This window comes from Mustelus asterias, chromosome 22, assembly GCF_964213995.1.
Source record: "Mustelus asterias chromosome 22, sMusAst1.hap1.1, whole genome shotgun sequence".
Classification (NCBI taxonomy): Eukaryota; Metazoa; Chordata; class Chondrichthyes; order Carcharhiniformes; family Triakidae; genus Mustelus; species Mustelus asterias.
This window is the reverse complement of record NC_135822.1, coordinates 4,557,577-4,584,892: the sequence shown is the minus strand read 5'-3', so window position 1 is coordinate 4,584,892 and position 27,316 is coordinate 4,557,577. Positions and strand designations below refer to the sequence as shown.

General features: G+C 45.0%; 1 protein-coding gene across 16 annotated transcripts in view; it reads right to left on the bottom strand.

The window, feature by feature from the left end:
- The window catches only part of casz1 (castor zinc finger 1), a 445,565-nt gene that overhangs the window by 377,631 nt on the left and 40,618 nt on the right, over nucleotides 1–27,316 (bottom strand). For 11 of the 16 annotated variants that reach the window (XM_078238639.1, XM_078238637.1, XM_078238654.1 and 8 more), the window contains exon 2: nucleotides 20,749–20,875. The exons of the other annotated variants lie outside the window; for them this stretch is intronic. The gene's annotated coding sequence lies outside the window, so the exon portion shown is untranslated. The remainder of the gene's footprint in view (nucleotides 1–20,748; nucleotides 20,876–27,316) is intronic. 16 annotated transcript variants of the gene reach the window in all.

The following is a 27,316-nucleotide window of genomic DNA, read 5'->3' as shown; positions in this document are numbered from 1 at the left end:
GCGGCCCATCCACACGCCCACACACGAGGGAATTTTGCACGCGTGTACACCTGTTTCTCCACATTTTGCCCTCGTTCTGAACAGATATGAGCTGACTGTCAGCGTGCGTGTCAAACTAGACCGAGACAATATTCAGCACTGACCTCACGCTGGGAACAGTGAAAATCTATTTCCAGAAATATGCAAATTGAGACATTACCATGGTTCTTTACAATTCTCCAGTCCTACTTTAGACAAAAGTGAATTCATTTTCCTCGAGTTTGTACAACGGAACTGTGTGAGCAGAAAGTTAAGCTAATTGTCTTAGTAATGTCAAACTGTTAGAAAGGAATCTTGTCTGCTGACCAAAGGACAAGCTCTCCAGAGGTCATTCTTACAGAGCGATCACACTTCACAGAGGGATCTCCTGTAGAGAGGGAGCACCTATACAGAAGGAGCATCTGTACAGGTGGATCACCTGTACAGAGGGATCACCTGAACAGAGGGATCACCTGAACAGAGGGATCACCTGTACAGAGGGATCACCTGTACAGAGAGAACATTTGTACAGAGGGATCACTTGTACGGAGAGATCACCTGTACAGAGAGATCACCTGTACAGAGAGATCACCTGTACAGAGAGATCACTTGTACAGAGAGATCACCCGTACAGAGAGATCACTTGTACAGGGAGCTCACCTGTACAGATGGGTCATCTGTACAGAGGGATCACCTGTACAGAGGGATCACCTGTACAGAGAGAACATTTGTACAGAGGGATCACCTGTACGGAGAGATCACCTGTACAGAGAGATCACCTGTACAGAGAGATCACCTGTACAGAGAGATCACCCGTACAGAGAGATCACCCGTACAGAGAGATCACCCGTACAGAGAGATCACTTGTACAGGGAGCTCACCTGTACAGATGGGTCATCTGTACAGAGGGATCACCTGTACAGAGGAATCACCTGTACAGAGGAATCACCTGTACTGAGGGATCACTTGTACAGAGGGATCACTTGTTCAGATGGATCACCTGTACAGAGAGATCAACTGTACAGGGAGAACACCTGTACGAAATGATCACCTGTGGAGAGGAAGCCATTAGTACAGAGTGAACACCTGTATGGAGACATTGCTTGCATAGTGAGACTATCTACTGAGACAGCACTATTCACAGGGGACTGTCTACGTAGAGAATACCTCCATAGAGCCCACCGTTACACAGAGACCGTCTGTACGTGGAGAGTCAGTTTGCACATGGGACATTTTAAACAGTGAATGAACCTGCACAGAAACTTCCTGCACTCAGGAACCACCTGTACCAAGGAGACCACATGTAAAGGCAGACCACCCCATGGAGAGAACCATCTCTCCACAATGATCACTGAACTTCAGGTGGGGGAATTCAGGAAACACCAAGGTGGTTGGTACATTCTGATGGGACAGCTAGCCACCCATTCACCTGGCGTCAGGGACCACACGCAATGGACCACCTGCTAGTTTAGCAGCTAGTATGTGATCAGCTGACACTCCACTTCATCAGCAGCTCGCCCAACGATGGATGTCACTGGAGTCAGTTAAATGCAGCAAGCAACTCATAAAGGAAAAATGCATCATTGTTGCAATCAGTTACATTCTCAGCACCACTGCAATGGCAAGGCAGAAAGATCCTTGAAGAGATCTCCACTTTCCTGAGGCTGTTTTTTGAAGTGCTGTGGGGGGGTTGAGGGGGAGGGGGGTGGTGTTGGAATCTGTACACAGTCAGCTCGCTTTGCCACTACTGTCAATACTCACACAGTGTTACAAAAGATCAAGCAACAGCCTATCTTACCCAAGCAAGCAGCACCTGAGGGACTGCCTCCCCTTACAGGCAAGAGGAGAGATTCAGCAGTGAGAAACTCACTGAGCACGTGTACACACGCAAGAGGAAGTGAATTCATGTGTGAAAATCTCTGATTCCCTGGGTCTACCTCGGCTGGGAAAGTTGTTGCTTCAACAGTCAGGAAGCATGATGGAGATGCACTAATTAAAGAGCTGTTCACCCCCATTAAAGGCTATCTCTCTGAGCTGGAGAGTTAGTCTCTCACTATGGGGACCCTCTCTGTAGTTACTCTGTGCACAGGCTCACTGGCAACTCTCATTTTCATTATAAATGACAATGGCAGATCTAACTTCCAATGTCACGCTTTCAGTCTGCAAGTAAATTATCTTTGAAAGAAATTGACGCCTGAATCCCTGTACAGAGATATCACCTGTAAAGGCAGATCACCTGTACAGAGAGATCACCTGTAAAGGCAGATCACCTGTACAGATAGATCACTCACAGAGAGATCACCTGTAAAGAGAGATTACCTGTAAATGGAGATCACTTGGACAGAGAGATCACTTGCACAGAGAAATCACCTGTACAGAGGGATAACCTGTAAAGACAGATCACCTGTACAGAGAGACTACTTGTACAGAGAGATCACCTGTACAGAGAGATCACCTGTACAGAGGGATCCCTTGTACAGGTAAACCACTGACACAAGGAGATCACCTTTCATTTTATTTCTTTTATTTGGATCTTGTATGATGCAGGGATTTTCTTTGAGATTACGTTGAACACAATCCTATCATTTAAAGGCAGTGCTTTAATTCAAGACAAATCCATTTGGTTTTAATTTGGTGAATCAACAGATGTAGCTTTTCAAGAGGGTTGGGACAGCATCAGACAGATTAAGTTTCCAACGTGCCGTACTGCTATGGAAAAGGCAAAATGCCTCCTTAAACTAAAGGAAGAATAAATGAATTAATACCAGCCCACCCCAGTCAGACATTGTCTTTTTAATTAGAACTCTCCAGTCAGTGTGTGTGTGATACAGACAGATGGCCAGACAGACAGCACGCAACCCTGAGCTAAATGTGCAATTTAAATTTTCATCTAATTCTCACAAATTCCCAACTTCCAAGAACACTCACCGATTTTCTCACATTCATATAAAAAAATACACTTTACACACAGCAAGAGAGTCCAGAATAAAACACACGTTAATATTAACCCACCAGTCTATGGAAAATTTACTGCGTTTATCCAATCCCATTTCATTTGTTGAAAAGGTTGGTAAGGATTTTTCAAATCATTTCTTCCTCTGGAAGAAATGGATACTCCAGTGAGGCAGTTGGGTTTTGGGAAGATAAGACAAAGGGAATTCCAGAGAGGAATGAAGGGAACCCATTGAATTTCCTTCACATGTTTTAAGGAAATGTTCACTCAGTTTCACCTGTGATCAATGAGAGTTTGGAAGTTCCTTTTATTAATGCCTCTGTAAAATGGACTTTATGGCGTATTCGAACCGGTTCAAAAACTTTGGCCAACCTTTAAACAGACGGTGACATTGTAAAAATGAATCTGGGATCACTTTGATTTTAAAGAGGTGAATGGGTATAAAATTTTACTATCTCTTGAACTTCATCGCGGTTTTTAAAGATGTGACCAGCAATTTTCTCCATCTTAAAAGTCTCCCTGCCTACAATTTCTCCTTCGTCTCTACGGAATCCTTCCTCTGTTGCCTCTTTCACTGCCTCCCCTCCCTCCTGGCTCCCCGGCACTCAGTGGGATGGGAGGTGTGAACACCACGCTCCGAGGGAGGGAGAATCCCTCCACACTCTCTCGCCCCTCTGGAGAACATCACCCCACGGTCCCCGGTGAAGCAGGAGGCAATTTGTTGAGCTGATGCATACGAGGAATGAGAAGACATCATGGAATTAGACCTAATCTCAAATGCTGTGGCTGTCAAATCTTTAATTAGCTGTAAACCTGCTCAGACCTGGCTCAATCCAGACAAGCTGGCATTGGAAATAACAGAAGGTGAAATGTACAAAACCTGTATTTTAAAAAAAAAGGATATTTTGACAGCTGTTCAGACCCAAGGCAGGGGCTGCAGGGATCCTGATAAACTGTACTCTGAACACGCTGGCGTATGAAGGAGCTTTATGTTAAAAATGCACAAGGTTGTTTTCTGAACAGATGGAATTAATGACATGAAACAAAATAGATCATTTCATTTGGTTAAGAAAAAACCCATAAAGGCACAAAACGGAATGAATGATAGGGGTTAAAGGGCAAAGGTTAAAGCAGGGCAACATTTAGTGAAGTGTATAGAAGCAGACGCCTGCCTACAAATCCTGGCTCTTCACACACACGAGAAAAAAAAAGCTTCTCTTCTGTCCTGTCCAAGGTGACTAGTTGCTACAATTACTAATCAGCCCCCACTCCGCCTCCCCCCACTCGCGCAACCACCCCCAATTATATTTGTTAACCCTCTGAGTGTCGGGAAGCTGTGAGACAGTGGGTTGATCTTTTTATGTCGCAATGAATCCATCGTGGGCCAACAACAACCTATATTTACATAGCACCTTCAGCGTAATGACGTGTACGATAAAGGGGCTTCATGGGAGCATCAAAAGACAGGGTATCACACCGGGTCGCAAAAGTAGATATTAGGACAGATGACCGAAAGATTGGTCAAAGACGTTGGGGGTGATCCTACCAGCCGTCCACGCCATGTTCCCGCGGCAGCGAGGATGGAGAACTTGGCGCCCAGCCATATCTCTGTTCACAGCAGCGGGATAGGAAGATTCCGCTGGCATGAACGCTGGTAATGTTCTAGCTGTTGATTTTAATAATAAATTTGACAACTTCAGGTCAATCTCATAGAATCCCTACAGTGCTGAAAGAGACCATTCGGCCCATTGAGTCTGCACCGATCACAATCCCACCCAGACCCTATCGTCATGACCCCACGCATTTACCCTAGCTAGTCCCCCTGACACTAAGATGCGATTTAGCATAGCCAATCCACCTAACCCGCACATCTTTGGAGTGTGGGAGGAAACTGGAGCACCTGGATGAAACCCACTCAACTACGGGGAGAACGTGCAGACTCCGCACAGGGACCCAAGCCAGGAATCGAACCCGGGTCCCTGGCACTGTGAGGCAGCAGTGCTAACCACTGTGCCACCGTGCTGCCGTGTCTCCAAAGAGGAAAGTGAGGGAGAGAGGTTTGCGAAGGAAATTCCAGAACATGGAACCTAGGCAACTGAAGGTACATCTGGAAGTGACCATTATAAAGCAGGAGTGTGCTGGAACAGTCAAGTCTGGAGATAACCATGATAAAAACTCCAGAAAGAAAAATACTGAAAGAAAGGCACCATCTTGGTGCCATCCAGCTGTTGATTTGATTTCGAAGAAGCATTTTGATGACGCGTGTCGGAAATACTTGATGACCCAACATGAAAACGATCACTGGAATGGAACTGGTATTTGCCGAGCTTCGGGGTGATGCTAAATATTGCAGCAATTGTCAAAGTGTTTCAGCTGAATGTATCCATTTCTCCAGAAGGAACTTGACAATTTCAGGTCAATCTCATAACCTCACATTTAAGTAACCAATTCTCTCATGGACCTTGGGTTGGATTGCTGAATGATTGCTACAATCCAACAGAAATGTGAAGTCGCTAAGCTAGGTGTGCTGGAAAAATCCCAGCAGGTCTGACAGCATCTGTGGGGAGAGAATAGAGCCAACGTTTCAAGTCTAGATGATCCTTCGTCAGAGCTCCTAGACTCGAAACTTTGGCTCTATTCTCTCTCCACAGATGCTGTCAGAACTGCTGAGATTTTCCAGCATTTTCTGTTTTTGTTTCAGATTCCAGCATCCGCAGATTTTTCCTTTCAAGCTAGGTGTGCTGCGGTTTAACCCCTTGATAACTGGACATCAAACAAGAGGAATTCTAAGGATTGATTCACTCAAGTGGCAATGCTTCTGTCTCTATGTTAGATACACCATAGAAAGTATCCTTTCCAGATGTATCACATCTTGGTATGGCTCCTGCTCTGACCAAGGCTGCAAGAAACTACAAAAGGTCGTGAATGAAGCCCAGTCCATCACGCAAACCAGCCTCCCATCCATTGACTCTGTCTTCACTTCCCACTGCCTTGGAAAAGCAGCCAGCATAATTAAGAACCCCATGCACCGCGGACATTCCCTCTTCCACCTTCTCCCGTCGGGAAAATGATACAAAAGTCTGAGGTCACATACCACCTGACTCAAGAACAGCTTCTTCCCTGTTGCCGTCAGACTTTTGAATGGACCTACCTTGCATTAAATTGATCTTTCTCTACACCCTAGCTATGACTGTAACACTACATTCTGCACCCTCTCCTTTCCTTCTCCGCTATGTGCACTATGAACGGTATGCTTTGTCTGTATAGCGTGCAAGAAACAATACTTTTCACTGTCTCCCAATACATGCGACAATAATAAATCAAACCAAATCAAAGATGGTAATGAGTCTCAGACCAACTCCAGGACCTGAGTTTATTGGAGAGGATTTTGCAGATGTCATCTGCCGTAAGGCTAGTGGAACAGCTTTGTAAACCCTGGCAAACATCAAAAAGCTGGCTTCCATTTTTGTTCTGCCAAAGTTACAGTATACAATGAGCTATTCAACCAATACCTGATCTGCCTGCTTAGGTGGGTGTAGAAGATCCCATGGCAATATTCAAAGTATAGCAAAGGCATTCATTCACACAGCATCCTCGTCAACCAACAACCAACCAATTACAACCAACACGGTCCAAACACGGTCACTGATAATTGGTCTCACTGTTCTTGCCATGTTCCGATTGGCTGCCATGCTCACCAACACAACAATGAACTCATTTCCAAAGCAATTCATTGGCTGCAAAGCGCTTTGCGATATTCTAAACTTATTAACGTAATTATGCAAATAGTTTCAATCCCACAGCGAATGTTACAATTGGACGAGTGAGATCCCAGGGTGAAACCTGGCTCGATAGATTCTAGCTTTCTTTTAATGGACCAAATTCACAGGAATTTACTGATGAACTTTTAACATAAAGAATAAGACATTTATTAAACAAGGGAAATTAACTATAATACACCCAGCAAAGAGGTTAGAAAGTCCTTATTACAAACGGCAGGAAACGATTCAGACTCACACTATTCCTTTTACCCAGTGATACCTTTACAAACACCAAAACCCAGTGAAGATTTACCACCACCTTAACATCAAGGCTTCTTTTTTGGTTTGGCCCATTGCAAATGGTTTTCTGAGCATTCACTAGATGCTTTCCCCCAGCTGGTACTTTTCTCTGAGACACACCAAACTGCATTCTAAACTTACCGTTACTTCAACTAGCGTGAAAACACTTGAGTTCCCTAAACTCAGACCCCCAGCAGCCTTGCAGTATTTCTTGTCTGAGAGTTTAGAACACCTGACTGACACAATCTGAACTTCTTTTCTGTCTTTCCTTGTTTCTGTTTGTCATTGGACCCCGTCACTAGGCAACAGCACAGTTTTTTCCTACTGTGTGATTTTTCTCCCCCAAATCACTAAACTACTAACACCTTTGTAATGTAACCCATTCCTCCACTTCGAGGGTTGTAAAACCTCAGTAAAAATGCACGTATCCAAACATAGACTCAGAGGTTTACAGCATGGAAACAGGCCCTTCAGCCCAACTTGTCCATGCCGCCCCTTTTTTTAAACCCCTAAGCTAATCCCAATTGCCCACATTTGGCCCATATCCCTCTATACCCATCTTACCCATGTAACTGTCTAAATGCTTTTTAAAAGACAAAATTGTACCCGCCTCTACTACTACCTCTGGCAGCTTGTTCCAGACACTCACCACCCTCTGTGTGAAAAAATTGCCCCTCTGGACCCTTTTGTATCTCTCCCCTCTCACCTTAAACCTATGCCGTCTAGTTTTAGACTCTCCTACCTCTGGGAAAAGATATTGACTATCTATCTTATCTATGCCTCTCATTATTTTACAGACCTCTATAAGATCACCCCTAAGCCTCCTACGCTCCAGAGAAAAAAGTCCCAGTCTATCCAGCCTCTCCTTATAACTCAAACCATCAAGACCCAGTAACATCCTAGTAAATCTTTTCTACACTCTTTCTAGTTTAATAATATCCTTTCTATAATAGGGTGACCAGAACTGTGTACAGTATTCCAAGTGTGGCCTTACCAATGTCTTGTACAACTTCAACAAGACATTCCAATTCCTGTATTCAAATCCAGAAAACCTACCCTTTTTGATCGGAAGCCCCAGACTTCCCAGCACCAAGCTCACAAAGTAAACAACTACATGCAATTGAAATTATGGGTGGGATTTTACGGCCTCACTCGAGCGAGACCAGAAATTCCCAGCCGATGTCAATGGAGATTTCTATTGTCGGACCCTCGCCCGCTCCCATTCCGTGGCAGGCGAGGTGGTAGATTTCCGGCCAACATTCCTCCTCCCTTAACAAATATAAATGTCAATTAAAATTAAAGTTGTACATTGTTCCTAACAAAATGAAGGCCATTTTCTTTGTCAGGCCTTTGTTATGTACATTGTGTGCTTGGATACTTGATTCAATTTGATTTATTATCGTCACATGTATTAGTATACAGTGAAAAGTATTGTTTCTTGCGCGCTATACAGACGAAGCATACCGTTCATAGAGAAGGAAACGAGAGAGTGTAGAATGTAGTGTTACAGTCATATCTAGGGTGTAGAGAAAGATCAACTTAATGCAAGGTAGGTCTATTCAAAAGTCTGATGGCAGCAGGGAAGAAGCTGTTCCCGAGTCGGTCGGTACGTGACCTCAGACTTTTATATCTTTATCCCGACGGAAGAAGGTGGAAGAGAGAATGTCCGGGGTGTGTGGGGTCCTTGATTATGCTGGCTGCTTTTCCGAGGCAACGGGAAGTGTAGACAGAGTCAGTGGATGGGAGGTCGGTTTGTGTGATGGACTGGGCTTCATTCACAACTGTTTATTTTAGCAAATTTGCAGCACTGATGAATTTAAACGATGTCTGCAGAATCATAACATCACAAGACGGATCCAGGTGAAGAAACCTTTAGCTATTTGAATTCATCAGTCTTGAATACCGATCCTGAGATCAAGTCCCGTGTAACAGCCTTGAACTCTGGCTAGTATCCTGCCGTTAAAAGGAATACTTCCTGTCATCTATCTTAAACTCATACTTGAACCTGAGCCCTCTTGTCTTGCTTCTGAGCACATCTAAAGGTATTGATCCACGTTTAGTTTATCTTCTACCTTGAATTCCTGGTGTAAGTTCCCCATTACAAGCAAACGACTGAAGATGTTCTGATCGATGCAGACTCATTCTAGCCCCCAGCTCTTTACAATCAGCAATGTCACAATCTACCCTTTTATCAGGATAGTTAGTGTTTGGTATTTATTTGGTTACATTCCCGTTATAATAGGACTCAAAAGCATCGGCGCAGTATCTCACTGTTCTCATCTTTCATTACCTCCTTATCGTTCCTGGCGTTTTCTAAGTTCTTTCTTTTGCTTTCCTACTTTCATCTTTGTGAGCAAAGCTTCCCACATTTCACAACATCTCCAAAGAGGGCTTGGCATCCCTCATTTTGGGCAGTTATACAATTAGATCGATCGATGGCATCACCAGAGAAGGATGGAGTTACCAAAACGGATAAGATTGCTGAATGTATGGAGCTGACATCACACAACCACCCAGGCCCCAATTAATCATAGAATCCCTACAGTGCAGAAGGAGACCATTCGGCCCATCGGGTCTGCATAAACAACAGTCCCACCCAGGCCCTATCCCCGTAACCCCACACATTTTAATCCCCTGATGCTGGGGTCAATGCAGCATGACCAATAAACCTAACCTGCACATCCACGGGAGGAAATTCACGCAGACACAGGGGAGAAAGTGCAAACTCCACCTCAGTGACCCGAGCCGGAATTGAACCTGGGTCTCTGGCGCTGTGAGGCAGCAGTGCTAACTTGCTGCTGCCCAATGATGGTAATGTGAGTGAAAACTGAAGCGGGGGGCCACGGGGGTGGAGTGGCGGGGGGGGGGGGGGGGGGGGGGGGGGCTGTGAAGGCCACATTGGGCCCATTGGCCGTACTTTGGACAAGTCTGCTTTACACCATCTGCCCCAAGCACTCCGAAAAACTGAATCCCTCCAAAGGGATGGTCAGTGATCACCAGACCTTATCAAAAAGGGTAAAAATACAGAAACGATTTGAAAATTAATGCTGGGCAAATCTTTCACAGGATTTTCTATTAATAACTCAGGTTGGCACCTCAGTGCAATGCCGAGAGAGTGCTGCATTGTCAGAAAGGTTGAGGGGGATTCCCTGGCCATTCCCACCAACAGGATTTTCCAGTCCTGCCGATGGTGACCGCACCCCCACACCCCCCACCCCTCCCCCTCCTTCCGCCGCAGGTTCCCCGGCAGGTGGACGGTGCGAACAACAGCAAACCCCGTTGACAGAGGTGGGACCGGTAGACCTCACCGCTGGCCAATGGCGGGCCACCTCTGCCACCACAAAACAAGCCGTGGGGAGGGGGGTGGTGGGGGGAGGGGGTGGGTGGGAACCAGAAGATGCCATACAGTCTTTTAAACCCAAGGCCCACCTAGCTGCTCAGGTGGATGTGAAAGAATCCATGCAATGATTTGAAACAGATCAGGAATTCCCTTTCCCCTGGTCAATATTTAAGAACATAAGAACTAGGAGCAGGAGTAGGCCATCTGGCCCCTCGAGCCTGCTCCACCATTCAATAAAATCATGGCTGATCTTTTTGTGGACTCAGCTCCACTTACCCGCCCGCTCACCATAACCCTTAATTCCTTTACTGTCAAACATTTATCTATCCTTGCCTTAAAAACATTCAATGAGGTAGCCTCAACTGCTTCACTGGGCAGGGAATTCCACAGATTCACAACCCTTTGTGTGAAGAAGTTCCTCCTCAACTCAGTCCTAAATCTGCTCCCCTTTATTTTGAGGCCATGCCCCCTAGTTCTAGTTTCACCTGCCAGTGGAAACAACTTCCCTGCTTCTATCTTATCTATTCCCTTCATAATCTTATATGTTCCTATAAGATCTCCCCTCATTCTTCTGAATTCCAATGAGTATAGCCCCAGTCTACTCAGTCTCTCCTCATAAGCCAAACCTCTCAACTCCAGAATCAACCTGGTGAATCTCCTCTGCACCCCCTCCAGTGCCAGTATATCCTTTCTCAAGTAGTTTAGTCCTGATATTAAATATAGCTCCTGGGTCTAAAGGGAATAGGGATACGGGGGTAAGGCGGGATCAGGATATTGAATTTGATGATCAACCATGATCAAAATGAATAGTTAGGTGGATTGTCCATGCTAAATTCTCCCTCAATGTACCCGAACAGGCGCCGGAATGTGGCGACGAGGGGATTTTCACAGTAACTTCATTGCAGTGTTAATGTAAGCCTACTTTATGACTAATAAATAAATAATCAACAACCGGTCACTCCTCTCTCTGATGTTTGAGGAACTTACTGCGGGCAAATTGGCATTTTTCCACATGACGACAGTGACTACACTTCAATAGTAATTCATTGTCAGCGTCGGTGGCGTGTTGCGAGGGAAACAATAGGTGCTATATAAATGCACGTTTTCTTCTTTAAGGATGGACTGGTATCCTTCCAGTAACTGACAAAGTTCTCAGTTACTCCGCCTCCTGATTATTGGAAATAAAAGCAGAAATGCTGGAAATACGCATCTAAAGAGGGAACAGGCAGTTTTCGTATTTTAGATGTAGCTGCGATTTCAAGAAGAAACTAGTTATAGTTCTTGGGGCTAAAGGGATCGAGGGATATGGGGGGGAAGAGGGAATCAGAATATTGAATTTGATGATCAGCCATGACCATAATGAATGGCGGAGCAGGTTCGAAGGGCCGAATGGCCTCCTCCTGCTTCTAGTTTCTATGTTTCTCTATTTCTTTGTCTTCTCAGAACCTTTCTAATAAAGCGTTTACTCCTCATTTGCAACATTGCTTTTTAATTTTCAATTTGGACCAGGTTTCTCTCTATCTCTCCTGATTGCATCAGGATAATTACCTTTATTTTTGGCAGAAAGGCAGCTGTTTCAGTCCATTGAAAGCCAGCTACAGTTAAAGTTACTCCTCACGAAAAATAATTGAGTTGAGGAGAATGTATTGGCAAACATCAAGAATATTTTGAGGAGTCAAAGTTTAGGGATTCAATGTGAATTCAATGGACATTTTCTCATAACCAAATGCACTGTTCAAAACTCCACACATAATTGAAGGATAGATGGGTAGTTTGGGGGCAGAGGCAACCCTGTAGTTCTCACAGAAAACCTGCACAGGCCTGATGGGCTGAATAGCCTCAAACGCATTGAGGCGGCACGGTGGTTAGCACTGTCGCCTCACAGCGCCAAGGACCCAGGTTCAATTCCAGCCTCGGGTCACTGTCTGTGTTGAGTTTGCACATTCTCCCTGTGTCTTTTTTTTATTCACTCATGGGATATCAGCATCGCTGGCTGCGTCAACATTTGTTGCCCATCCCTAAGGGTATTTAAGAGTCAACCACATTGCTGTGGGTCTGGAGTCACAAATAGGCCAGACCAGGTAAGGACGGCGGATTTCCTTCCCTAAAGGACATTAGTGAACCAGATGGGTTTTTACGATAATGGTTTCATGGTCATCATTGGACTTTTAATTCCAGATTTTTATTGAATTCAAATTTCACCATCTGCCGTGGTGGGATTCGAACCCGGGTCCTCAGAGCATTACTCTTGGTCTCTGGATTACGAGTCCAGCAACAATACCGCTACACCACCACCTCCCCCCCTGCATGGGTTTCCTCTGGTTTCCTTCCACAATCCAAAGATGTGCAGGTTAGGTGGATTGGCCGTGGTAAACTGCCCCTTAGTGTCCCAAGATGTGTAGATTAGGGGGATTAACAGGGTAAATATATGGGAGTAGGACCTGGGTAAGATACTCTGTCAGCGAGTCGGTGCATACCCGATGGGCCGAATGGCCTTCTTCTACACTGCAGATATTCTATGATCCTCTGATTCCCTTATAATGCAGGTTAAGGGGTCATTTTGAAAGCAGTTGAATCCCCACCCTCATCTGCTTTGCCCTGAATATTACAAGTGGAGGTCAGACAACTCTACTACAAGAAATCTAAACCTGAGTCATTGTGATCTCACCTTCTGACCTCCAGACTGGAAATCGCAATAGCCTCAGTGCAGGGGGGCACCAGAAGTACATAGCAAGCAAAAACCGGGGTTTTAAAAAATTACATTGTTAAAAGCGGCCATGGTTAATAAACACATAGAAGCTGAAATAAGGAGGCCAGAATCAGATTGCTTCATGTCTGACTAGGTTCTCACATAGTCAAGGACCAAGGTTGTTCTGTCTCTCTGCCTCCTGCTGTCAAGATTAATGTTATCAGCTCTTGAGTTATATCTTAGATGGAGATCTACACAGAAGTGAAACCCTTCACCTCAGCGCCGAGACAATGCATCATCTATACAGCTAGCCGGTTGTCTATTTAACTATTATCAGCCATTCCAGCTTCCCTCAGGCCTCTCTTCAGAGAGAGGTGCTGACAGTGCAGTCACGGTGGGAGGGACATCTTTATTAGGCTGGGGCAGGTGAGGATTGCAATGGGGAGGGGGTAAAAGTAAGGTGGCAGACTGGGTAATACTCAGTTTTGGTGTTGTTTCATTGGGTTGCAGAGAGCTGGGTGAAAAGTTAGTTGAGTGCCAGCTTGGAGCTATTCACCATCGTTTCCAACACACAGCACATCCAGCAACACAATGATGCTGATAGTTCACTGTTGATTATTTTAAACAAATACTGAGGTGTTTCCATGGATGTTTCTGTTTTGCATAAACTACCCCATGTGTCGCCACTTTTTGTTATGTCGAACACGGTTGCCACTACACTGATTGTCAACTAAAAACTGGATCCTGAAGGAAGTTCTCTTTGAAATCAGCTTAACTACAAGCATCACAACAGCTCGAAATAAGTTCATATTTCTCCCAGGAACTCCACATGCATTTCTGGGGGAAGGAATCATTTAATTCTTTAAAAATCCTTTATTTTTTTCATTAGAGTGTACAATCGCCTTTGCTTGGTTAAATTAATGTGGTTTCTGGTCTGTTAAAATGCTACAGACATTTAAAACAAGTGCATTTTATTAAAAGTTTATTTATTAGTATCACAAGTTGTGATACTACTATCACGAGTGGGCTCACATTAACACTGCAATGTAGTTACTGTGAAAATCCCCCTGGTTGCCACACTCCGACGCCTGTTCGGGTACACTGAGGGAGAATTTAGCATGGCCAATGCACCCTAACCAGCACATCTTTCGGACTGTGGGAGGAAACCGGAGCACCCGGAGGAAACCCACACAGACACGGGGAGAACGTGCAAACTCCACACAGACAGTGACCCAAGCTGGGAATCGAACCCGGGTCCCTGGCGCTGTGAGGCAGCAGTGCTAACCACTGTGCCACTGTGCAGCCCAGTTACACCACTGTTAGGCAGCATCATGAGATCATCATCCTTAAAGATAGTGGGACAATACGTTTTCTCTTTGGAAAATGTGGGAGAGATTGAGCAGGTCGGAATTAGCTCTATGGTGTAATGGCGGGAATTATCCTTACAGATTCCCGATCCCACTGTCGGGATGAGAAGTGGGTCGGGAAACCTGGATGGACACCAGGGGAGATTTCAGAGGAGACCGAAGCCCATCCAATTCAGGAAAGGGGCACCTGAGTCTGGAGCACCAATAGGGCGCCCTCTATAGCACTGAAAGATCGTAAACTCTTACAGGGTTTACTCAATGTGCCATTCAAGTTATCCAGTATCCCTCATCACGCCGACTCCGGGGCAATTCCATGGAGGGGGGATAATGTCGTGGAAGCAATTTGATGGGATTGCCCTCCTATTTCTGCAACCCCCCCCCTTCCCATCCCCCTACCGCTTCTACAGGCCCTTGAATATTCTGCCCACTGTGTCTGCAGGTGACCTCTATCTCACTTTCTCACACGAAGAACCCTATCGGCTTAACCAGATGACCACTCACTCTGGTTATAGAGAATCCCATCCAAACAAGTACACGGCTCATTCCCTCACACGGTGATGGGTAACAATCAGGATCACACAGCATCTTCCGTGCCCTCCCGGGACCTTTGCGGTGAAGGAACTGAACACCAAACAGAAGTTTGGGAGCGGGGGTGGGGGTGGGGGGTTGGTGGGGGAGGGGGAGAGCGGTTAAGCGAGATAATCAAAGTGTTAACTGATGAAGCTCATTTTTCAGAAAGCTTACGGAAGTGGAGAGACATGCAGCTGACAGCAAAGAACTTGGGGAAACTGCAGTGGAATAACTGGATTCCATCACCAATGGTCTTTGGGAGATTATGTGGAGCCATACGAGTGCAGGATCTGAACAAGGGCATGCGGACGAGGACTGCTCCTCAGACAGTGTATGGCAATGAGAGAGAGAGGCGGACAAATCCACATCAATAGAAATTCAATAGACAAGGCTTTCACTCTTGTAGTTTAGAATTCCAATTCTGAATTAGGAAGAATTCACAGACAACGTGTAGTAATCATACAAACTACAATTCACATTCCATCCAAATTACAAAGTCTTCCACACTGAAGCTATAGTTAAGAAAACCCACCAACACCTCTACTTTCTCAGGAGGCTACTCTCACCAACTTTTACAGATGTACATACAAATCACTCTTTCTGGTTGTATCACAGCTTGGTATGACTCCTGCTCTGTTCAAGACCGCAAGAAACTACAAAGGATTGTGAATGTAGCCCAGTCCATCACTCAAACCAGCCTCCCATCCATTGACTCCATCTACACTTCCTGCTGCCTCGGAAAAGCAGGCAGCATAATCAAGGACCCCATGCACCCCGGACATTCTCTCTTCCACCTCCTTCCGTCGGGAAAAGCTACAAAAGTCTGAGATCATATACCAACTGACTCAAGAACAGCTTCTTCCCAGAATTTTGAATGGACCTACCATATATTAAGCTGATCTTTCTCTACACTCGAGCTATGACAGTAACACTATATTCTGCACTCTCTTCTTTCCTTCTCTATGAACGGTATGCTTTGTCTGTATAGCGCGCAAGAAATAATACTTTTCACTGTATACTATTAGGTGTAACAATAATAAATCAAATCAAACCAAAGTCCAATCAGTCTTCTTTCCAACCCACGCATTATGCAGAATTCAAATGCACCAAACTTCCTCCATTTCATGCTGCAAACCTTTAGGACTGTCTGTGTGGAGCCTGCACATTCTCCCCGTGTCTGTGTGGGTTTCCTCCGGGTGCTCCGGTTTCCTCCCACACTCCAAAGATGTGCGGGTACGGTGAATTGGCCATGCTGAATTGCCCCTTAGTGTCGGGGGATTAGCAGGGTAAATGCGTGAGGTTATGGGGATAGGGTGGGATAGTGGTTGGTGCAGACTTGATGGGCCGAATGGCCTCTTTCGGCACTGTAGGATTCTGTGATTCTATATAGAATTCCCTGATTCAGGCTGAAAGTGTCTCCCAATCATTCACACTGTTGCTGCTTATCATGGTGACTGTTCAGTCCAGCATTTCACTAATAGCCTCTTGTGAAACATTAATATTGTACAGTAATGGAGCTTGAATTTACACGTGTTTCATTGGGTGTGATTAATTAAGCCAAGGTGCAAATATTTCAATTGGGCCCTTTTTAACTTTATCGTTTATAAATTGTCTGCACAAACTCTGATCCGAGCGCAGTTGTTTTTATCAAACGAGTAATGTATTTATTGGATTCAGCTGTACAAATGCCTGTGCAGATATAATGAGCAGGTAGTGCCATTGATGAGTGTGATGTTGCTGGGGTATGTGGCAGTTCGCCAAGGGGTATATCCATGTGTACAGCAGACTCCAGCTTTATTTTATGCAAATGAATAAATAGGTGCAGCATGGGTCACTTTTAATGAAATTACAGCAATTATGTAAATCTACTATCCAAATAAAGACTAAACAGCACTGGAACATCTGGGTGGGAAATCAGCTCTTTGCACTCCACTCAATGCTGCTCGCAAGCATTCCTTTCCATTGACAATAAATTGAGACTAAAAAAAATCTATCAATTGTTACATTAATTCCACGTTAATTGAAAACATTTGGTTGGGAATTCCTTGTATGGGAAAGACTTCATTCAGAGTTTACAGCAACTAGGCTTACAGCCACAATTCTGTCCAGTCCCATTCTGCAACGTGGTGTACAGCAGACAGTGTCCTGGCTAATCTATTAATGAAGTTTTACTGCATTCCTCCACATTACGAGTATTAGGATGTGTTGAAGCAGAGGGAAGACAAAGGGTCGTGAATGTAGCCCAATCCATCACGCAAACCAGCCTCCCATCCATTGACTCTGTCTACACTCCCCGCTGCCTCGGGAAAAGCAGCCAGCATAATCAAGGACCCCACGCACCCCGGACATTCTCTCTTCCACCTTCTTCCTTCGGGAAAAAGATACAAAAGTCTGAGGACACGTACCAACTGACTCAAGAACAGCTTCTTCCCTGCTGTCATCGGACTTTGAATGGACCTACCAGATATTAAGTTGATCTTTCTCGATACCCTATCTATAACTGTAACACTACATTCTGCACTTTGTCCTTTCCTACTCTATGAACGGTATGCTTTGTCTGTATAGCGCGCAAGAAACAATACTTTTTACTGTATACTAATACACGTGACAATAATAAATCAAATCAAATTTTAAAGAATCAGTAAGAACCCAAGCAACACCACTAACAATGTTCCCCAAAACTCCAATCATTCCGCAGAATCAGGTTTGGAAGAGAGTGTGGTATTACACCTGTGCAAATATGTTCTTTGCTAATTGTTAAAATACCAATGATCCCCTTTGAACCAGGGTGACAGGTTGTAGAATGGATAGCATCCCCGTTCCTTAAAACGGACAATTTTTGTTGGAAACACAACCACATAATGAATTGCATAAACGAGAATCGTCAGCAAGTGAACAGAGCATACTGACAAATAAATAATTCACTTAACAGGAATTGACCAGAGCTGCAAACAAGTAGACGAATTGCTATTGGGTCCTGACAGTTTTACAGTCCTCGGGGCAATTTGGGAATGGTCTGAATGGTTACAAATGAAAGTGTGAGTGACATTAATTAAGCCAGGCAATTTAAGCTACAGTATAAACACAGTACAGAACTCCCTTTGAACATGGAGGGTGTACTGTGGACAAAAGAGGTGACAATGCTGGCAGTAGGTTCTAACACTGAATGGTATAAGATTAGGCCCTGGCTTTGTGAAGGACAAGGAATCCATTAACCCCTTGTCACTGAGTCCTCTCGTCATGTCTTAAGGACAGAACAGCTGTATCCTAAACATTCTAAACCAACACACACTTTAGACGGAAACAATGGGGTGTTGTACAGGAGAAAGCTTTTCCCAATTTTTTTTGCCGTGGCTTCGACATGTTATGACAACCGTACCCTCATTGACAGAATCCCTCGTTATTGGCATATCATAATTGTAATTTGAAACTGTCAAAGAAAATTAAAGCGATATGACACTTGTTTAAAAACATTCATGGAATTATAATTGTAATGAAGCTTTATGTGGTTTCTCTACAAATACATTTGGATTGCTACAAACTCTGGTTGAAGACCTGTAATTAAGGATAGTGGCTGTTCTATTTGGTACACAGCTGTCATAATATTTCATTAAATATACCCTGAGCAGACTGGTGACAAGGTGAAGGTGCATTGAATATTTTTCTACACGCGTTTTCTGATTACATTATCAAAGGACAACTAACTCTTTAACCTTGTAAGGGTTAAAATAGGATTTAAAACAAAAACAGAATGGAAACTAAAACCCGCTCCTGTGTTGGCGTCTCAATGCTCGAATGGTTCTCTGTACATTTTACATGATGGGCGCTTGAGAAAGTGGCTCGCTGCTGACTGGAGTTGGCCCTGTGTCAGCGTCGACCCGACAAAACTCAGGAGGGTCTCCTGACTATGATCAGGGAGCAGTGATCTATAATCTACAAAATACAATGAAAGAGGACAGCTGCTTTCACATTATTACTTCAGAAAGTTTCCACTTTCACCCCAGAAACTGCAAACATCAAGGACGCACTAATATTTCCCGTGGTTCATACAAAAATGACACCGTCTGCAAGAAGGTTTTGTCGGCCATTTTGAAAATCCCATTCGTAGAGATTAAAGCTAAAAATTATGGCCAGGCACAGCTATATTTTTCAATGACTCGACACACAGTTCATGTTTCTGACTCTGATTCCTACACAGCCCCCCCCCCCCTCCCTCCCAGCCGCTATTGGCACTTTTTAAGTGCAGTTGGAGTGCAATTAAACCGCTCTGGAGTTAGGCAGCAGTGTTCATGCCAACCCCTTGTGGCAAAGACCCTCCTTAATCTCTGCACCGGTTTACCCCCGAAGAGGAAATGTTTAAATATATTTGTACTTGTAATGCCGATGAGTCTGTGACAAATTATTTAGTATAAATTATCATGTTCCAGGACCCGGCTGAGCCAGTTCTGAAGGTTGACTCAAGTAAGAAATTAGTGCCAGGCCCCATACCTGAATAAATTATGCAAATACAAATCATTCAATAACCAATATGTATTCCACTCCCTGCACCCTTCAAAAGTGGTATTAATGAATACACATTGCAACGTACAAACCGAAGGTATTTAGACCGGAAATTAGGGTTTTATCATGACAGTATTGGGGAAGTTCATTCGACACTCTATCAAAGTCAGCTCCCTGATAAAAGCTACCACGTGGCTTCCCACACAAATCAGGAAGATCACTGGTTTGATTTCTGACATTTTTGACTTAGTTGCTCCTACAACGTCCTGACCGCCCCACCAACAGTGCAAGAAATCAGCCAAGGATCCTGTATCTGACTGCTATCCAGTTACGTCCTGCTGAGGGTTAGTGCTTGGGTGACATTGGGCGCGGGCAGGATGTGGCTCTGACGTGGTGCCACAGCAGTTGAATAGCCTGCTGGCGGTCCCAACGTGAAGTGGGCCCATCTGGTCAGGTGCTCCTGGACTGCTGTGGAACTGTCTCCATGGTAACTGCCCTCAAAAGAGTCGGAGGCAAAAGAGGAGGAAATTGTGAAAACAGAATTCATCAGAATGTTCCAGTCCGGACTGGAGGGATGTTTTGGTAAATCCACAAACAGGCTGGAGACGTCCTGCGAGAGTAAGTTTCTCTTGCTCAGTCATGATGATCTGACTAAAGAAGTGCCATTTTAATACTGGCACCTTGGAGGGTGCTTGTCTGGGGGTGTTTTTAGAGAATCGTAGAATCCCTGCAGTGCAGGAGAAGGCCATTCGGCCCATCGAGTCTGCACAGACCACAATCCCACCCCAGGCCCTATCCCCATAACCCCATGCATTTACCCCAGCTAGTTCCCTGATACTAAGGGACAATTTAGCATGGCCAATCCACCTAACCCGTACATCTTTGGACTGTGGGAGGAAACCATGCGGACACGGGGAGAACATGCAAACTCCGCATAGACAGTGACGTAAGCTGGGAATCGAACCCAGGCCCCGGTGCTGTAAGGTGGCAGTGCTAACCACTGTGCCCCTAATTTCATAATGCAGAGAAAAGCTATTAAGTGCAATGTGTTTGCAAAGCAATTTTCTGTATTTGAAAATACTGCCTGTATTATGCAAAGTTAAGACCAATCATTGTTTTTATTCTTCTATTAGAGCTGGCTATTGATTAGTTGTATGCCATTAATAATTTTCCTCAGTACTGTCTTTACGATTTAAATACAGCCTCAATGAATCAGTTTATTGGATCTATTGTAATCTATGAAATCTTACCTGGTCTTCACTAGTTGTAACCAGGCCTCACACAGGTCTTATGTTACAGGAGGTCGCTCTGCACTAACCAATGTTGGTGTCCATGTTACATCCACGACAGATTACAAACAGATAAATATTTCTCCATCTGTGGGAAAACGGTTTTTAGTAAAATTACTTCTTAATTTGTGAGTAGTTTGAAATTCTATTCAGCTGCTGAACACGACTGAGCGAAGAAGACGTCAACAAGAGGGACCATCATCAAAGAGCACCATGGGTTAGGGCGTTCCTGTCCTGACTGGCCACATTGGCCGAGGTATCGGCCATTGCAATGTGCTCTGAGGGGGAGAGACACTTCTGCTACAATTCTTGGCCCTCCACGTACACTGCCAACTCCAACTAGAAGACAGTATTTGTGGGTTTGACTGTTGATTGTGACAGACCTACAGGACAAGCTATAAAATTAAAAAATAGAATGTTCTTGAAGCTTGAGGTAGATGCAGTGGGATCTGACTTCTGCTGATCAACAGACTACTGTAACCTTTGCTTGTCGCTGGACTAGTAATCCAGAGAGCCAGGGTAATGCTCTGGGGACCCGGGTTCAAATCCCACCACGGCTGATGGTGAAATTTGAATTCAATAAAGAATCTGGAATTAAAAGTCTAATGTTGACCATGAAACCATTGTTGAAAAAATCCATCTGGTTCACTAATGTCCTTTAGGGAAGGAAATCTGCCGTCCTTACCCGGTCTGGCCTACATGTGACTCCAGACCCACGGCAATGTGGTTAAATGTCTTAAACGTCCTCAGGGATGGGTAATAAATGCTGACCCAGCCAGCGATGCCCATTGAAGGAACAGGAAAAAATAAATAATTTGCTGAGATCTCATTGGTAAATGTATATAGAACGGAAAAGGTTGGGTAAGTTAGATCTCAATAATGTTATCAAATTGATGGTGATGAAAGACTACAGTTATGTCTGCCTGGTGTTTGCCAGAATCATTTTGCTCCAATATTCGGAGAAGATTCAGATGTTTGGAATCTGACAGCAGATTCCCAAGCAGAGTCATTTTGATACCAGTTGAAATTATTCATTGCTGGCATTTCCTCTATAATAATAGATTCTAACAGCCCATATTGTCACCATATTCCAACCCACAATGTACCACACAGCTTGAATCATCTGCTGGTGGGTTCAGATTGGGATATATCAAAGAGTAAAGCCATTTTAACAGGAAACCTGAAATTCCAAACCCATTCATTATTCCAAATGTACTTTGTTAGTATCTCTCACCAGAGGCCTGAGCTTAGCAAATAATTGTGCTGATGGATCAAGTAGGAATGACAGATATTGGTTATTGTTACGGAATTCATTGTCCCCGTAATCCACCTCCATCCCCCGCCCTCCACAGAAAATGATTTTACTTTAAAGTCAACGTTTATTTATTAGTGTCACAAGTCGGCTTACATTAACACTGCAATTAAGTTATTGTGAAATTCCCCTAGTCGCCACATTCCGGCGCCTGTTCGGGTACACTGAGGGAGAATTTAGCATGGCCAATGCACGTCTTTCAGATTGTGGGAGGGAACCGGAGCACCTGGAGGAAACCCACGCAGACATGGGGAGAATGTGCAAACTCCGCACAGACAGTGACCCAAGGCCGGGAATCGAACCCGGGTCCCTGGCGCTGTGAGGCAGCAGTGCTAACCACTGTGCCACCGTGCCGCCCCCCCAATAAAAGAGTTAAGAGATGGCCCAAAAGTCAAAATGTAATCATCCATATCTTCTTTCAAGTCTTGTCTTTCCCTCACAGTCCAATCCCACCCGTTCCTTCCAGGCCAGGGCCAATCAAGCTCCTTTCTGAGTCAGGCCAAACATTATCCTGAAATTCTGGCTAATGAGGGGGTTCCCAATTGACACTGGACACTTGTTAGTGAAGTTTCCTTTCATGTTGGACCACTGTTCAGGAACCACTTTCACTTTGCAGTCTGTGACTCCCTCACAGGGACAGACACATCCTGCAGGCAAGTTCAACGTCAACACTTTTTTTTTACTGCGCTCTAACGAGGTTATTGGTGCAAAAAAGGAATCAGTGGCTGAGGATTATTGGCCTCCACATTCTGATCATTTGCATAAAGAACAGAGTAATCCATAATAATAGCCACACCCGGTACACAATTCTTCAGTTTGGTTAAATCTGCACAGACTCCCTGGAGTCTTAGACAACCACAAACGCCCACTGTTATACCTTTCAATCCATTATTTTATTGAGATGTTGCAATTAGAATAAGAACGCAAGAATGCATGAAATGAGAGAAAACCCTTCAGCCACAAAGCCTGCTCTCTCTGACAAGCCCAAGTACAGCTTTGCCTAACTTGTAAAAATAAAATTACATTTATTTATCGTAATATTGGGTAATATGCGGAGTGGCGAAGATGATGGGTTAGACTACATCTGAGAAAATAACACATATTAAAGGCTATGAGAATGTAAATGCGCAAAGTACTCTGCTTAAGAGTGGTGTTACTGTACGAATGCTTAATGCATTCTGTTCGTTTCAATTTTGTCAACATTTTAGTGCAAATACTATTCATAAACAGGTTTAATATCACTTAAAACAAAGTAGTTTCCTACAAATGTCCTCAGAATTTTAATATTTTTGGGCAGCAACTTGAGGGGGATGTATGGGGTGGCACGGTGGCGCAGTGGTTAGCATTGCTGCCTCACAGCACCAGGGACCCGGGTTCGATTCCCACCTTGCGTAACTGTCTGTGTGGAGTTTGCACATTCTCCCCATGTCTGCGTGGGTTTCTTCCGGGTGCTCTGGTTTCCTCCCACACTCCAAAGATGTGCGGGTTAAGTTGATTGGCCATGCCAAATTGCCCCTTAGGTGTCAGGCGAACTAGCTAGTCGGGTAAATACATGGAGTTGTGCGGATAGGGGCTGGGTGGGATTGTGGTCGGTGCAGACTCGATGGGCCAAATGGCCTCCTTCTGCACTGTAGGGATTCTATGATTCTATCTATGTAGATAAACTTTTCAAGGAAGTAACACTTTCTGAAACGCCTCCTCAGCACAATGGGCCATCAAGCAGGGTCTGCGGGGCATGGCTGGTGGTTGGAAATGTGAGAGAACATGGTCTCTGTGCCCTCTTTGGGAAAACAGAAACTGCCTAAAATGATCATCAAACTGTTTCGATCGACTGGGCTCCGTAAACAGCAGCTTCCCATTTGCACTCAGCCGTGCTGGGCACAATTACAGCTGACACCAGGGGCCTGGGAATGTGGTGACACCAGCCCACACTTTGCAAACTTCAAACGGGCACCTTGGCATCCAGTGTGGGCACCCACATAAACTGTGCCACGTTGGTAATGGCTGAAATGTGGGTGTCAAACCAACACAGGAATGATATCCTTGCACGTGTGAGTAGAGGCCCAATGCATTCATTGGAGTGAAATGATTCTGTTGACTTATAAACAATTCCTTGCTGATCACTGCCCTCTCTCCTCAGGGCGTATCAAATGAAACCAGCAATTTTTAACCACCTTGCTGGCAAGTTGCAAGCAGACAAAAATCCTGATGCCGGCCTGACTTAACATCGGCCAAATGGACACAGATATTGGGCCTTGGAATTTTTGAAAGAATGTTTTTTACTCCATCCTTAAAGTTACAAAGCCAATGCTCAGAGTGCACCTGGAAAACCCCAATCCATTCCTTCTTTGCTCCAATTCCAATGGAACCCAATTCATGGCCCCCCAAAGGAGAGAAAAACAAGACCCACGCTGTCAAGATGAGTCTTTGCACCCCATGCTGGGCTTGATCTGACGCTTGGTCTGAGCCAAAAGTCCGAGAAGTGATACCTACCCATTCTGTCACAGGGACCATTCCCTGCACCCAGTTCACCTCATTAGTCCAACACCATGCATTATTACCCCTAGATTCACAGAAGACCAGTCCATCTATCAGCTGGACAGGTGCTGCTGAAATGTTGTCATTTAGGGATTGAACAATGAGCTTAGCCAAGTGTAAAAAAAGCCAGGTTGCCCTGTGAGCTCACGGATAGGTTGAGTCCCAGGATTGCCGACCATATGTGTTTGCTTGGTATTATTAACAGTTCTGAAGGAGGCATTGTGGGATCATGCCCAATGGAGGAGATTTCCTCCATTCCACCAAGAGCCAAGCTGATTTGTTTCTGATTAATCACAGATTGGCACAGGTGGCATTGGTACGGGTTAGATCCTCTTGCTGTGGCAATGTGTGACAGCAAGAAATCCAATCCAGGAAATACATGAAACACAAAACCTGGAGGTAAATTCAAAAGATACCGACAGCTTCAAAATAAAAAGCAGCTAAAGTTCAAACTTTATTGTCAGAATGTGGTACAGAAAACAAAGAGTGAGTGAGTGAGAGTGAGTGAGAGAGTGAGTGAGAGAGTGAGTGTGAGAGTGAGTGAGTGTGACAGTGAGTGAGTGAGTGAGTGAGTGTGAGAGTGAGTGAGTAAGAGAGAGTGAGTGAGAGAGAGTGTGACAGTGAGTGAGTGAGTGAGAGTGAGTGAGTGAGTGAGTGTGCGAGTGAGTGAGAGAGTGTGAGAGTGAGTGAGTGTGACAGTGAGTGAGTGAGTGTGCGAGTGAGTGAGTGTGACAGTGAGTGAGTGTGAGAGTGAGTGAGTGTGACAATGAGTGAGTGTGAGTGTGTCAGTGTGACAGTGAGTGAGTGAGTGAGTGTGAGTGAGTGAGTGTGACAGTGAGTGAGTGTGACAGTGAGTAAGTGTGTGTGAGTGTGAGAGTGAGTGAATGTGTGAGTGAGTGAGTGTTAGTGAATGAGTGTGAGTGTGACAGTGAGTGAGTGTGACAGTGAGTGAGTGTGAGTGAGAGTGAGTGTGTGAATGTGAGAGTGAGTGAGTGTGAGAGTGAGTAAGTGTGAATGTGTGAGTGTGAGAGTGAGTGAGTGAGTGACAGTGTGAGTGTGACAGTGAGTGAGTGAGAGTGAGTGAGTGTGAGAGTGAGTGTGAGTGAGTGTGAGTGAATGAGCCTGAGAGTGAGTGAGTGAGTGTGACAGTGAGCGAGTGTGAGAGTAAGTGAGTGAGTGTGAGTGAGTGTGAGAGTGAGTGTGTGAGTGAGTGTGAGAGTGAGTGAGTGAGTGTGTGTGTGTGAGTGAGTGTGACAGTGAGCGAGTGAGTGTGAGAGTGAGTGAGTGTGACAGTGAGCAAGTGTGTGTGAGAGTGAGTGAATGTGAGAGTGAGTGAGTGTGTGTGTGTGAGTGAATGTGACAGTGAGAGTGAGTGTGTGAATGTGAGAGTCAGTGGGTGAGTGTGAGAGTGTGAGTGTGAGTGAATGAGTGTCAGTGAGTGTGAGAGTGAGTGAGTGATTGAGTGACAGTGTGAGTGTGACAGTGAGTGAGTGAGTGTGAGAGTGAGTGAGTGTGTGTAAATGAGAGTGAGTGAGTGAGTGTGACAGTGAGCGAGTGTGAGAGTAAGTGAGTGAGTGTGAGTGAGTGAGAGAGTGAGTGAGTGTGAGTGAATGAGTGTCAGTGAGTGTGAGAGTGAGTGTGTGTGAGAGTGAGTGAGTGTGAGAGTGAGTGAGTGAGTGTGAGTGAGCGTGAGTGTGAGTGAGTGTGAGTGAGTGAGCGTGAGTGTGAATGAGTGTGAGAGTGAGTGAGTGAGTGTGACAGTGAGCGAGTGTGAGTGAGTGTGAGTGAGTGTGAGAATGAGTGAGTGTGAGAGTGAGTGAGTGAGTGTTTCAGGGAGTGTGAGAGTGAGTATGAGAGTGTGAGTGAGTGTGACAGTAAGTGAGTGTGAGAGTGAGTGAGTGTGAATGTGTGTGAGTGAGTGTGAAAGTGAGTGAATGAGTGACAGTGTGTGAGTGTAACAGTGAGTGAGTGTGAGAGTGTGAGTGAGTGTGACAGTGTGAGTGTGAAAGTGTGAGTGAGAATGAGTGGGTGAGTGTGACAGTGAGTGAGTGTGAGAGTGAGTGTGAGAGTGAGTGTGAGGGTGTGAGTGTGATAGTGAGTGAGTGTGACAGTGAGTGAGTGTGAGAGTGAGTGTGAGTGAGTGTGACAGTGAGTGAGTGTGAGAGTGAGTGTGAGGGTGTGAGTGTGACAGTGAGTGAGTGTGAGAGTGAGTGAGTGTGAGAGTGAGTGAGTGTGAGTGTGACAGTGAGTGAGTGTGACAGTGAGTGAGTGTGAGAGTGAGTGAGTGAGTGTGAGAGTGAGTGAGTGTGAGAGTGAGTGAGTGTGAGTGTGACAGTGAGTGAGTGTGAGAGTGAGTGAGTGTGAATGTGTGTGTGAGTGTGAAAGTGAGTGAATGAGTGACAGTGTGTGAGTGTGACAGTGAGTGTGAGAGTGAGTGAGTGTGACAGTGCGAGTGTGACAGTGAGTGAGTGAGAGTGAGTGGGTGAGTGTGACAGTGAGTGAATGTGAGAGTGAGTGAGTGTGAGTGAGTGTGACAGTGAGTGAGTGTGAGAGTGAGTGAGTGTGACAGTGAGTGAGTGTGAGAGTGAGTGAGTGAGTGTGACAGTGAGCGAGTGTGAGTGAGTGTGAGAGTGAGTGAGTGTGTGAGTGTGACAGTGAGTGTGAGAGTGAGTGAGTGTG